The sequence below is a fragment of the Myotis nattereri genome (genome assembly GCF_964212035.1).
Source record: "Myotis nattereri genome assembly, chromosome: 3".
NCBI classification, from domain to species: domain Eukaryota; kingdom Metazoa; phylum Chordata; class Mammalia; order Chiroptera; family Vespertilionidae; genus Myotis; species Myotis nattereri.
In genome coordinates, this window is record NC_138077.1 from 103,591,837 (window position 1) to 103,604,622 (window position 12,786).

The 12,786-nt window shown below is 45.4% G+C and overlaps 2 pseudogenes across 2 annotated transcripts; one reads left to right on the forward strand and one right to left on the reverse strand.

The window, feature by feature from the left end:
- Positions 1-219: 219 nt before the first annotated feature.
- LOC308515431 (pre-B-cell leukemia transcription factor 2-like) lies at positions 220-7,341 on the reverse strand (annotated as a pseudogene). Its single transcript has 3 exons — positions 7,198-7,341; positions 885-1,433; positions 220-341 (listed from the first exon to the last, which is right to left on the reverse strand). The product of its transcript is annotated as a pre-B-cell leukemia transcription factor 2-like (transcript).
- A 1,982-nt stretch (positions 7,342-9,323) lies between these two features.
- LOC308514962 (small ribosomal subunit protein eS24-like) lies at positions 9,324-9,746 on the forward strand (annotated as a pseudogene). The gene has a single exon. The product of its transcript is annotated as a small ribosomal subunit protein eS24-like (transcript).
- The last annotated feature ends 3,040 nt before the right edge of the window (positions 9,747-12,786 follow it).

Here is a 12,786-nt window from a genome sequence, read left to right on the forward strand (position 1 = left end):
CTGTGTAAGAAATGGGGAGAGAAAAAGATTGAAAAGTAGGGAAAAAAGGGGAGACAGACCCCACCTTCCCCTTAGGGGACCCCCTTCTCCTTGCCATGTAGTCAGCAACCCTAGCACTGAGTTGGCTAGGGTAGGGAGACCCCATTTGCCCTTCTCCATCTTGTGTTTCTCCTGTGTCTGGAGCTTGTCCTCTAGATGCCTTTGTCCTCTCGTCAAGAGTCACCTCTGAGCCCCCACCCTGTGGCCTGAGGGGTTAGAGCAGTGGGAAGTGTCAGAATGAACGCTCCTTGGTACTTCTGTTGGGGACGTCACTGAGGACGGAGTCAAGCCTCCTTCCAGCGCTGCCAGAAGCCGGTCCATCCTTGCTGCTTGACACAGTCGCTGCAGGAAAGAAACATCTGCACAGCATATGTTTCAAGGGACCTGGCGTATATAGCATACTGTTCTTAATATGTTTGCTCCCCTTAGCGCTGTGTGTTTTAACCAAGGTCACCTCTCCGAGAAAGGTTGTTTCCCCAGGTAGGGATTTTTCCCTGAAGTTAGGGAGGGGATGAAACTCCTTAACTAAGTGCCAGGCGGGTAATTAATCACTTTAACTACAAACAATCATGCTTAAGCTACCTAATCTTTACTCCCTGGAATGAAGATAAGAAATGCCCTAACCTTTGTAATAGAAATTGACAGGATTAAAATCAACTGGGATAAATACGGATGTAACAAGACAATAAACAGCAGAACCTCTCTGGAGATCGAGACCAGAACTTGGCTGGAGATCCTGGCTAGGCTGCTGATCAACTGAACGCTGTCTCCGTGTCATTCTTTCTTCGCCGACTCCGTCTACGCCTTTGGGAACCCCTGGACCTGCTGGGGTTGGACCCCGGCACAGCGCCGTTTGCCCTCATTTCCTGAGGGCTGTACACCTGGCCTCCCCCGAGGTTATCTCCATGGCCCCCTGGGCCCATCGAGTGTCGGAGTGATTCCACCTGGGAGGCAGGGCAGGAATCTCCGTTGAGCCTGGGCATCCCCAGAAACATGTCTCCGGATCCTGAAAAATTGAAAGAGCCACCAGAGCCTGCAGAGGAAGGGGGTGCCGGGGAGCTGGTGCGGCTGTGGCCCCCCTGGGTGACAGACACGGCGGTCTTGACAGCATAGATGTTTGCCTCGTCTTGAAACTTTCTGATATTTTTCTTATAGTGAATCTGCTTGCTGCCAAACCAGTTGGAGACCTGAGAGACGGTGATGCCACGCTTCTTGGCGAGCTCCTCTTTTGCCTACTCACTGGGATATGGGTTACTCAGGTGGGAATAGAAATACTCATTTAGGACCTCGGTGGCCTGTTTGCTGAAGTTCTGGCATTTCCATCTGGCATCCAGGAACCAGGAGTGCAGGATCATGACAGCCTCAGAGGTGGCCACTTCCGCCAGGGGCCGCTCCTAGGCCAGGCGGCATGGTGTGTCTATTTGCGACCCCTGGCTGGGTCGGCCTCAAGGCTGGGCAGTGCTGTGAGCCATGCATGCCCCTGCCCGTGGCCACTTCCGCTGGGGGCCACTCCTGGGCCCCGCCTGACTGGTGGTGACTACTAAGTGCCTGACTGGTCCTAACTAATTAGCATATCTGGACTAATTAGCATATTCCTCTCTTATTATATAGGATGAGTATTGCTACTCCAGCTTTTTTTTTTTCCCTTTCCATTTGCATGGAATATATTTTTCCATCTCTTCACTCTCAGGCTGTGTGTATCTGTTGTTCTGGGGTGGGTTTCTTGTAGACAACATATATATGAGTTATGATTTCTTATCCATGCAGTCACCCTATATCTTTTGATTGGAGCATTTAGTCCATTTACATTTAAGGTTATTATTGATGGGTATTTACTTATTTCCATTTTTATATTCTTTATGCCTATGATCCTCTCTCATTTCCTGCCGGGGTTCTTGTCTCAGCATCTAGAAGGGTTCAGCAATCTGGAGAAGGCTGTGTGTAGATTAAATAGGAGTCCAGACTAATCATCTGAGAGATGCAAACCAAAATGGCAATGTGGTACCATCTCACACCTGTCAGAGATGAAACATAATTTTGAAAGGCATTTGGGGGTCAGAGGAGCTTAGCTAAAGGAGCTAAGTTCTAAGGTCTTAGGTCTTAGGTCTAAGGTCTCCTCGTCCCAGGACCCCATGCTTTTTATTAACACAATTTGTCCTGAGGCGAGGCAGAGATATGCACTTCAAAGGGTATACACAAGCATTGTCAGAATGGGGGAATTAACCTACGGCTGTCCAGGTGTTTGGCCAGTAGGAGGCAATAACATGTAGATTAAGATGCCTTTTAGCTGTCTGGCAGCCAAGAAATCAATTTAATGTATCCTATTTAGGTTTGAGGAAATGCCTTCAGCCATTCCCAGATGCAGCACTGCCGTCATGCTGGAATTGGTCTCCAGCAATTTTCCTCTTCTTAAAGCAGTCCCTTTAACATTTCTTGCATTGCTGGTTTGGTGGTAATGTACTCCTTTAACTTCTTTTTGTCTGGAAAGCTTTTTATTTCACATTCAATTTTAAATGACAGCCTCACTGGATGCAGTGGTCTTGGATTTAGGCCCTTGCTTTTTATTACTTTGAGTACTTCATGCCACTTCCTTCTGACATCAAGTGTTTCTCTTGAGAAGTCAGTTGACATTCTAATGGGAACTCCTTTGTATCTCTCTCTCTCTCTCTCTCTCTCTTTCTCTCTCTCTGCCTTTAAGATTCGTTCTTTGTCTTTAAAATTTGCCATTTTAATTATGATGTGTCTAGGTGTGAGTCTCTTTGGGTTCATCCTGAATGATACTCTCTGTGCCTCCTGAACTTGTGTGGTGTTTTCCTTCACCAGATTGTGGAAGTTTTCTGTCATTATTTCTTTAAACAAATTCTCTGTTCCTTGTTAATCCTCTGCCCCTTCTGGCATTCCTGTAATTCGGATGTTGTTACATTTCATGTTGTCCCAGAGCTCCCTTAAGCTATCTTCTTACTTTTCAATTCTTTTTTCTATTTGCTGGTCTAATTGAGTATTTATTTCTACCCTGTCTTCCAAATCACTGATTCAGTCCTCTATTTAATCCAATCAATCTACTTTCAGTCCCTTCCAGTGTCAGATATATCATTCATGTCAGATATATCATGCTTAATGTCTGTCTCACTCTTGTTTATGGCTTCTATTTCCCTTCTTGTGCAGTTATAATTTGCATTAAGTTCCTTAAGCATCTTTATAGCCATTGCTTTAAACTCTATTTCTGATAGGTTGCTTGCCTCCATCTAATTTAGTTCTTTTTCTGGAGATTCCTTCTTTTCTCTCATTTGGAGGTTGTTTCTTTATCTCCACATTTTAGCTGTCGCTTTATATTTGCTTCTACATATTAGATAGAACTGCTATGCCTCCCAGTCTTTGTGGGATGGCTTTATGTAGGTGTCTTGAGGGGTCCAGTGGTGTACAGTGGGGCCTTGACTTACGAGTGTCCCGACTAATGAGTTTTTTAAGATACCAGCTGTCTCTCGGCCGATTTTTTGCATTGAGTTGATAGAGTAATTTGAGTTAACGAGCTCCTTAATGAGCTCCTTAACAAGCTCGGTCTCAGAACAAATTAAACTTGTAAGTCAAGGCCCCACTGTAGTCTTTTTGTTCACCTGAGCTGGATGCTCTAGGAGTGTCCCTTGTGTGCATTGTTTGGATTCTCCTATTGTAATTAGGACTTGATTACTGATATCCGATTTATGGGAGGGGTCTCCCCTCTGACTTGCTGCCAGTGAGGTTCAACCCTGATGTCATTGTGCCATCTGTCTCATGTTCAGGGACTCCTTAGCCCAGAGGCTGGGTCTGCCTTGAGTCTCACACCTTGATTGACCCTGTTCTGACCTGTACTTCCTTCCTCTATGGACCTCTTCCTGCAGGTGTCAGCTGCAGGTGCTTGGAGTGCTGCTGGCTTTTGCCTCACTGAGCAGTCTGGGATGGTGTCTGTGGTGGGTACCCAAACTGCTGTTTCTGACTAATTAGATCAGGCAAAGACTCAAAGCCTCCAAGGAACCACCTCTGCCTGCAGACTGATTGGGTTCAGTCTGAAGTGTCCTCAAGCAATTGTCCATAGGTTGGTTGAGAGGTTTCCCAATAGGATGGGACAACTGCTTCTGCCTGAAGGCCAATTGTTATTTTCAGTCTCTTATTGGGCCTCAGAAACTCTACAGGGTAGGGCAGGAGATTTTCCAATAGGGTGGGTCAACTGTCTTCTCCCCAGGCAAAAACTTCAGGATAGCACAAGATTGGCTGAGAAAGATGACCTCCGCAGTGTGAAGGAACGACTCAGCACAGGAAACCAGGGTGTCTGCCTTCCAAGCTCTATCCTCAGATCCCCCAACCCTGGCTTATGTTTCTACAGCTCCAGTCCACTCTACCCTTCCTCTGCCAGAGCCTAAGGTGAGTGGTTCTGCAGGGAATTTTGTGCATTTGGCCCTTTAAGAAGATGCCTGCATTTCCATCCCCCTCTCCCTGGCAGACAGCAACACTGCTGCTTTTCACAACCAGATATTATGTGGGTACCTTTCTCAGTTTTTGTGCTCTCTTCTGGGGGGCCTAGCTTGGGGATTAAACCCTAGAATTCTCAGTGGGAACCTCCCACAGCTGAGATATTCCTCCAGGACCTCAGCTGCTGTCTATGGGAGCCTGGCCAGCCCTTTCGCGCCTCTGCCCTTCCTACCAGTCTTTATGCGGTCTTCAGTTTCTGTTCTTGGTTATCACGGTTCTCTCCAGCTAGTCCTCAGTTGATTTTTCAGGGTCATTCTTCTGTATTTTAGTTATAATTCCAGTTTGGTCCTGGGAGTGTGTCTGTGAGCTTCCACTTATTCCACTACCATTTGTAATCTCCTGGACACCATTTTAGCTATAAATCAATCAGTGCCTGAAAGTAGTTCATTGTTTGGCCATTATGCAAAAAAATACCTCCACCACATCTTAATAAAGACTCTCAAGAAATTTCCAGAGACATCTAAATTGCAAACAATGGCCACCACCACAGAGGCAGGAGAGATGAATGTTAAGTTTAACATAAACTATTTTTTGACACCTAGGCACTGCCAAACCTGAAGAGAGCCACATTGGTAGTGGCTCTAAAGCTCAGGTTCTCTAAAGCACTGGATGAGAAGCATTCTCAGGCCAATCACAACTTACCATAAAAGAGAGACTGGGCAGCAATGTGTGCCATGGGCACAAGAATCTAAAGGGACAATATCCCATGGGAAGAGAGTGGGATTGTCTCCTGGGACTTAAAAGTCTGGGAGCTCTTGATCTGGGTAAGACATCACCCTCGTCCCTCTTCCTCACTGAAGCTGTAGGAAGCAGGGATCGGAATAACCCTGCCCTCCATCCACCCCCAGCCCAACTCTTCTTTGACCCTTTTTCATTTTATCCAGAATTCACCTGAATAAAAATGTTGTGAGAAATGAAAGTAACGTTGCAGTTTTCCGCACCCTAAATCCACTAGAAAGAAATGGCCACACAGGGCTAATAAGGGAGAATTAAATGACGTTTGAAAATCTGCCAAGAGAAACTGCAAGCAAAATAGATATACAATCTATGGTCCTCTTCAGAGAATTAAAACAAAACAAATTAAAAAAAAAACAACAACCCACCTCTTATTGCTAAAGCTCAGAATGCCTACATTTCAGGTCCCTGCAGGAATGGCTACATCTTTTTCTCTCTGAAATGAAATGCAAGTTGGCTAGGGGCTGTCCTCCCCTCTCCCTTCTCTCCACCACCAGGGTCTCCTTTCTCAGGACATCGCCTGACCCCTAGTGGTCACACTGCCTCCTGCAGCTTGTCAGTTCTAATTTGTGGACAAGTGTCATTGCCTTTGAAAAAGTGATGTTTGTAAATTACTATAGTGATGAGTATCTGAGTTCAAGAAAGTCTTCAAAACAGGTAAACTTAAGAGAAATTACCAGAGAGGCCTAAACGTCAAAGAACACAAGTAACCTTTTGTCATATGACAGTGTTACATGGCATGTCTCCTCTCCAGGCCCCTCAGCCTCACACCCTTGCTCACTCCATTCCCTGGGCTCTCTGGGCACAGAGATCTGGATTTCCCCTTCCTCTTGACTGGTCCTGAAATGATGGCCTTCCCCAGCATTCAAGCCTGGACCCTCCTCACTTCTCCACCCATGCACTGTTGGTGCCCATCCTCTCATGGCTTCAGTTATGCCAGAGGGAGGAGGATGTCAAAGGGCTAACTTTAGGCTCTCTCCTGTGCAAGCCTATAGCCAACTGCCTATGGATATCTCCACTTAGAGATAATTAGCTGAAAAGGAGATTAATTATTAACTTGTTTGAGGGATTGTGTTAGTTTGCTAGAGCTGCCAAAATACTACAGACTGAGTGGCTTATAAAAAGCAAATTTATGCCTTGGCAGGGTGGTTCAGTTGGTTGGAACATAGTCCAAAAGGCTGTGGGTTTAATTCCTGAGCAGGGTACATACCTAGGTTGTAGTTTTGATAACGGGTTGGGGTTTGTATGGGAGGCAACAGATCTGTTTCACATTTTCCCTCCTTCCCCCTTTCTCTAAAGCCAATAAAAGCACATCTTTGGGTGAGTATTTTTTAAAAAAGAAATAAAATTTATTGTCTCAAAGTTCTAGAGGAGGTAAGTCCAAGATCAAGGTGACAGCAAGTTTGGTGTCTTCTGAAGCCTCTCTCTTTGACTTACAGAGAGCCAAACTTTTCACTGCATTCTCACATGGTCTTTCTTCTGTGTGTGCACATTCCTGGCTTCTCTTTGTATGTCCAAATTTCCTCTTCTTATAAAGACACCAGCCAGAGTAGATTAGGGCCCACCATAATAGTCTCATTTAACTTCATCATATCTTTAAAGGCCCTATCTCCAAATGCAATCATGTTCTGAGGTACTAGGGGTTACTACTTCAATATATGAAGTTGGGGAGAATGCATTTCAGCCCATGATAAGTATCTACTTAGAATGTCAACTCGAGATATCTGTGAATCCAAAAGGCACTTCAGGATCAATATAACCATCACCTCAATCTTTACACTTAGACCTCATCCTCTGCCCATGGTCCATTCCCCAAGATATGGCACCCCTTGAGCTCACCACCTCCCATGGTCCTTCCATCACAGGCATGCCTCTGAAACCTGTTCACTTCTCTGCAACAAAGTTGGTCCAAACTACCACCACCCTCATTGGTTTCTCTTCCCCATTCTTGCCCAACTCCAGCCCCTTCTCCACATAGCACTGAGAGTGAGCCTTACCGATTCCGCTCTGAATTTCCTCCAGTTCAGTTGCACCATTCTCTTCTGTCTGAGGCCTTTGCATGTACTCTGCTTTTCCTGAGACCCCCTCCAACTTTCCCCTAGTAAACTTTTACTTACTCATCAGTTTTTAGTTTAGACATCATTTCCTCCAGAAATTTCTCCCTTATTTCCCCCACCAAAGAGATTGGATTGCTCCCTTTGTGCTACTACATGAGTAATTAGGTGTCTCCTCCACTGGAGATCATAAGAATACTCTTATCATCTCTACTGGAGGAGATACCTAACACAGAAAACATGTTTGTGTTTCTCTTTCCCCAATGCCAAGCACTGCATCTAAAATACTCAAAAAATAGTGAATGACAAAAATGAGTGAATGTGCCCTGATCGGTTTGGCTCGGATACAGCATCGGCTTGGGGACTGAAGGGTCCTGGGTTCAATTCCGGTCAAGGGCATGTACCTTGGTTGTGGGCACATCCCCAGTAGGGGGTGTGCAGGAGGCAGCTAATCGATGTTTCTCTCTCATCAGTGTTTCTGACTCTCTAGGCCTCTCTCTTCCTCTCTATAAAAAAAAATCAATAAAATATATATTTTTTTAAAGAAAAAGAAAGACTGCAATTTAAAAAAATGAGTGAATGTAAGCATAGAATACAGCAAAAAATAATGGATTTACTCAAAGAAGATCTGGGTCCTTGTCTCAGCTCTGCCACTAACCAGCAATGAAGTCTATAGGCCAAAATAAAGTTGGGCTGGAGGATCATCTCTCAAAGTCTCTCTTGGTTCTAAACAGCTATAATTCTTCATCTATGATCCCAGGGAGAATATACTATGCTCATATCCAAGAAAGAGACCTTTGCCTTCTATTGATTCTGACAGAATGTCAATAGCTTGATAGAAATATAAGAGGCCTAGGAACAGTCAGTAATAAAAAAGACTCTAAAAGTCTTCTAAATCAAGACAGTTAAATAAATCATTCCTGACAACTCAAAGAGAAAACAGAGACACCAAATGCAGTGACTCTTGGTCTCTCCTCTCCACCCTGTGTTCTCCACTCTATTGCCCTCCCTTCTACACACATTCCGAGACTCTTGTCCTTAATAATATGTGTGTGTGGGGAGGGGGAGGGGGGAGGGAGTATCCCTTAGATTAAGATGATTATGGATCAAGTCCCCAAATTTTCTCTTAGCTTGAGGAGATTGCTGTCTATTTCCAACAAGGAAAACACGGTTTGTTTTAAGTAAAGAAAGCTCCTTCCTGGTTTTCAAAAAGCATGAGGGGGAGAGGCAGGTAGAGAAGTTTAATTAAGAAGTCACATCTAGACGGCATTCAGTCGGTCATGGAAAGCAGTGGGTCCATGTGTTATTGATCAAACAAAATCTAGCAGTCTGCCTTTCCCTTATTTTATTTCTCATCTTACATTTGGTTTGGAAGAAGTAACTCTTTCTAGTGTATCTGTGGTGCCTGCAAAACCAAAGAATAACTATGACTAGGGGAAAAATACATGTTCAAAACTTAAGAAAACTTCAGAGGTCCCTCATTGCACCTGCCTTGTAGGGAAAGCTGGGTTAGCTACAGATTAGCAGAAATTGCATAGAAACAAATGAACACAGCACAGAGGATTCTACTCAACATTAGAGCCATGATACAGCTTGCCTGTTGCAGAGATTGTACACACAGAGGGGAAGAAAACACTCTTGTCCTTGAGGTCAGTCTGTTGCAGGAGTTCTCAACCTTGGCTGTCCACTCAGATCACTAGGGAGTTTTGGAAGAAAAAAAAAAACACTGATGCACCATTGGTGGGGATGTAAAATGCTGAGATCACTATGGAAAACCATATGGTGGTTCCTCAAAAACGTAAAAATATAATTACCATAGGATCCAGCAATTCCATTTCTGAATATATACTGAAAAGTATTAAAAGCAGGGTCACCCATGTTCATAGCAGCATTATTAATAATTGCCAAAAGGTTAAAGTAACACCCAAGTGTCCATTGACAATGAAAGGAAAAACAAAATGTGGTATAAAAATAAAAGCGAAGCTCTTTTCCTCCCTGGCTGCTTGAAGACCAACCTTCATCATGAATGACACGGTAACTAACCAGACCAGGAAGTTCATGACCAACAGACTACTTCAGCAGAAGCAAATGGTCATTGATGTCCTTCACCCTGGGAAGGCAACAGTACCCAAGACAGAAATCCGGGAAAAACTAGCCAAAATGTATAAGGCCACACCTGATGTCATCTTTGTGTTTGGATTCAGAACCCACTTTGGTGGTGGCAAGACCACTGGCTTTGGCATGATTTATGATTCCTTGGATTATGCAAAGAAAAATGAACCCAAACACAGCCTTGCAAGACATGGCTATATGAGAAGAAGAAGACCTCAAGAAAACAGAGAAAGGAACACAAGAACAGAAAAGAAAGTCAGGGGGATTGCAAAGGTCAACGTTGGTGCTGGCAAAAAGTGAGCTGGAGCTTGAACTACAGGAGTAAAGATTCTTCGGTGACTTTATCTGTGATAGTTGTGCAGATTTTTCATGAGAGGATTAATAAACTATAAACTTAAAAAAAATAAAAGGGAATATTATTCGGTTTTAAAAAGGAAGTAAATTCTGACGTATGATACAACATGGAGGAAACTTCAGGACATTATAACTAAGTGAAGTAAACCAGTCACAAAAAGAGAAATACTGTATAATCCCACCTATATGAGGTACCTCAAGTAGTCAAATTCATAGAGGAAGAAAGCAGAGTGGTGGTTGGCAGGGGCTGAGGGAAGGGGGTAATAGGGAATTATTGTTTAATATTTATGGAGTTTCAGTGTCACAGGATGAAAAGAGTTCTATGGGTGGACAGTGGTGATGGTAGCACAGCACTGTGAATGTACTTTATGCCCTGAACTTTACTATTAAAAAGGTTAAGATTGCCCTGACTGGTGTGGCTCAGTGGTTGAGCTTCATCCAAGGCACCAAAGGTTGCTGATTTGATTCCCAGTTAGGGCAAATGCCTGGGTTGTGAGCTCATCCCTGGCAGGGGCTGTGAGGAGTCAGCCACTGATGTTATGCTCTCACATTGATGTTTCTCTCTCTCCCACACCCTTCCTCTCTCTCTAAAAATCAATGCATATTTTCTTAATAGTTAAGATGGTAAATTTTATGTTATGTGTATTCCACCACAATTTATAAATAAATAAGTAAATAAAAGATAAATTTTTAAAAACACATACTCTACTTCTAGAGTCTGATTTAATTGGTCTGGAGTACAACCTGGGCATGGGGATTTATTAAACTGCCCAGGAGATTCTAATGTGCAGCCTAGTTTGAGAACCATTTCTGTGGAATGTAAAAGCCATTGGTCTACAGAGAAAGCACTAAATCTGGAGCTACAATACCTGGGTTCTTCATCATATAAAGCCACATGAGTGCTTTAAACTGTGCTAAGCCTCATTTTATCTCTTTATTAGAGTCCCTGTGCATGAAATTCGTGCACAGGTGGGGTCCCTAGGCCTGGACGGTGATCAGGGCTGACCATGTTTCCTGCCTCCCGCTTCCTCCTTCCCTCGCTGCCCACGTCCACCGCCACCCACCCCTGGTTCTCTGTCCCAGCCTGGAGACCGCTCAGAGGGAGGAGCTGGGAGGTTCGCTGGCAGGCTCCAAATCAGGTAATCGGGGCCTGCTGGCCAGGGGAGTGATGGAGGGAAGGACCCAGGAGGTTGGCTGCCAGCCCTAAGGAGGGAGGCAGCCCTCAGCACCCCTGGGAAAGGGTCCGTGTCCGCTGCCACCCACTCCTGGTTCCCTGTCACAGCCCATGGGGGAGGGACTGGGAGGTTGGCTGCAGGCCCTGATCTGGCGATCAGGAGGGACCAGAAGGTTGGCCAGCAGGCCCCATTGGTGATTGGGGCCTGTGGGCTGGGGGAAGCTCCTGCATTGAGCATCTGCCCCTTGGTGGTCAGTGAGCATCATAGAGACCGGCCGTTCTGGTTGTTCCGTCCTAATGGTTGCTTAGGCTTTTATATAAAGTGAGTGGCCAGATTATTATGACCACCCCATCAGTAATTTGTTGGGCCACCTTTTGCCTTCAATACTGCGGCGATTCTTGGCATTGACTCCACGAGATGTTGAAAGGTGATGTGAGGAATCTGACACCATGCCTGATGAATAGCACTGTCCAGTTCTGTGAGATCTGATGGTTGTGGAACCAGCTGCCTGATGGCTCTTTTAACTTCGTCCCACAAATGCTCGATTGGATTGAGATCTGCTGATTGTGGGGGCCACCTAAGCAAGGTAAAGTCTCCCTCATGTTCTTGAAAGCACTCCTCCACAATACGAGCACCGTGGCATGGCACATTGTCTTGTTGGAAGAAGCCATCTCCATTGGGATACGCCATCAACATGATAGGATGAACTTGATCAGCAACGATACTTAGGCATGTTGTGCTATTCAGACGTTGTTCCACACAAATTAAAGGGCCCAAATCATGCCAGGAATGCACGCCCCTAACCATAACACTGTCCCCACCAGCTTGAAGGGTTGTTCTCATGCATGTGGGGTGCATGTTTTCATGCTGTTTCCGCCAAATTCTCACTCCGCCATCTGCATGATGCAACTGCAAACATGATTCATTGGACCACATGACTTTTTTCCAATGCTCAACTGTCCAATCCTTGTGTTCCTGTGTGAATTAGAGACATTTTATCTTGGTAACTACAGACAGCAAAGGTGTTCGAACAGGCTTTTGGCTATTTTGCTGATACTTGCTCCATGGCTCCGAGTGCCAACAATCATCCCATGTTCAAAGGCTGTTAAATTGCATTGTTTACCCATATCTTCAGAAAAAAATCACTTCTACTGTTGTGGTAAACAACCTGCTTCCCTATTTATAATGGTCTGGCCCTCTAGCAACTTCATCATGAAATTATAGCTAATTTGCCTACAAACGTCAGGTGGTCATAATAATCTGGCCACTCAGTGTATATAGACTAGTGGCCCAGTGCATGAAATTCATGCACGGGGGGGGGGTGGTTGTTTCTCAGCTTGACCTCTCCAATCTGGAACCCATTGGGGGATGTCCGACTGCCAGTTTAGGTCCAATCCCACAGTCGTAAATCCCTCTCGCAATCCAGGACCACTGGCTCCTAACTGCTCACCTGCCTGCCTGAATGCCTCTAACCACTATTCCTGCTGGCCTGATCACCCTCCATTCTGGCCTGATCACACCTAACTGTCTTCCCTGCCAGCCTGATGGCCTCCAACTATTACCTCTGCCAGCCTGCTCATTCCCAACTGCCCCCCCTGCCGGACTGCTCATCCCCCACGGCCCCCCATGCCGGCCTGCTTGTCCCCAACTGGCCCCCCTGCCAGCCGGCCTCCTCACCCTCAACTGCTGCGCTTCCCCCGCCCCCCCCCCCCGCCACCACCAGACTGATCACTTGTAACCAACTCTGCCTCGGCCCACCACCATGGCTTTGTCTGGAAGGATGTCTAGAAGGTCTCCCGGAAGGTCTCCTG